This window comes from Tupaia chinensis, unplaced genomic scaffold (genome assembly GCF_000334495.1).
Source record: "Tupaia chinensis unplaced genomic scaffold, TupChi_1.0 Scaffold143789_1, whole genome shotgun sequence".
NCBI classification, from domain to species: Eukaryota; Metazoa; Chordata; class Mammalia; order Scandentia; family Tupaiidae; genus Tupaia; species Tupaia belangeri.
In genome coordinates this window covers 235,413-236,909 of record NW_006203638.1, presented here as the reverse complement: position 1 = coordinate 236,909, position 1,497 = coordinate 235,413, and positions in this window count along the sequence as shown.

The window sequence follows — 1,497 nt, the reverse complement described above, 5'->3', positions numbered from 1 at the left end:
CTTGCATGAATTGAAAGAGGAAGTACACACCATAAAACAGAATCAAATAGAACTATTAGAGATGAAGGCTGTCATACAGGAAATCAAAGTCTTCCTTGAAAGTATGAAAAGCAGATTAGAGCATGCAGAAGATTGAACCTCATGGGGGCCAGCAGGTGGCATGGTGGTTAAGAGCACTGGACTCCCACATGGCCGATGGCCTCCGCCACAACCAACCATGGTTCGAGTCCTGAACCTGGTGCTTGCTTTCTCATTTTCTCTCTCTGTCCCTCTCTGGTCAATTTAAAATAAATAGATAGATAGATAGATAGATAGATAGATAGATAGATAGATAGAGTTAAATAAAATAACTCTTTTAAAAACAAAAAAAAAAAAAGAAGATTGAATCTCAGATGTAGAAGACAGAACCTCTGACCTAGAAAAGTTCACTAAAAAGACTAAGGAAATAACCCCCAAAATAGTAATATATGAGAAACATATATCCAAACATCTGGATAATCAGTATCCCAGAAGGTGAAGAAACTAATCAGGGCATTGATAATCTATTCCATGAAATCTTGGAAGAAAACTTTCCAAACTTAGAAAGGCATTCAACTATCCAGACCCAAGAAATACAGAGGACCCCACATAAAATCATCCTAAGAAGAGCTTCTCCAAGGCATATCATAGACAGATTGACCAAAAACACAGATAGAGACAAGATTCTAAAATTGGCAAGAGACAAAATGTCAAGTTACTTACAAAAGATATCCCATCATGCTAACAGTAGATCTCTCATCAGAAACAATGAGAGCAAGGAAAGAATGGGAAAATACATTCAAAATGTTAAGTGAAAAACAATTTCAACCAAGAATATTATACCTGGTGAGATTATCCTTCAGATGAGAAGAAAAGGCAAAAACACTCTCAGATAAACAAAACTTGAAAGAATTTACCAACACCAGACCAGCTCTTCAAGAAGCCCTGGAGGGAGTGCTATACCAGGAAAATTAAAGTCAGACACACAGAAAGAAAAGTTCAAAAAACAATAAAAAAAAAATGGCCAACTTAATTGTCAGGACAAGTCGGGAGTTGAATGTTAACTTCCAGAAAGATCAGACCACAACAGAAGAGAGATTAATTACATGAGACTGAACTGGTGAAATAGAATTTTATGACTTTTGACTAAAACATTACTGATTTTCTTCTATGTTTTGTTTTCCAGATTTCAGGATTTTTGTCTTCTCTTGAGTTGTTGATAGGTTCATCTATCTATTATTTGAACAAAATCCTAATCTTTTTCCTAGCTTTAAGTCATAAGCAAATTTCTCTTAACGTTTTTTTATTTTGATTTATTAAAGCCAAAACTGCTTTTCTTGAAATTAAAAAATACTTAAAAAAAAACTATTTAATGACTACAATAAGCTATATAGCTTCAGCTAGGTGCTACTTTATAGTATGTTCATTCTACTTATTGTTTTATGCCTAAAGTAGACTAGTGTTCACAGATATGTATAT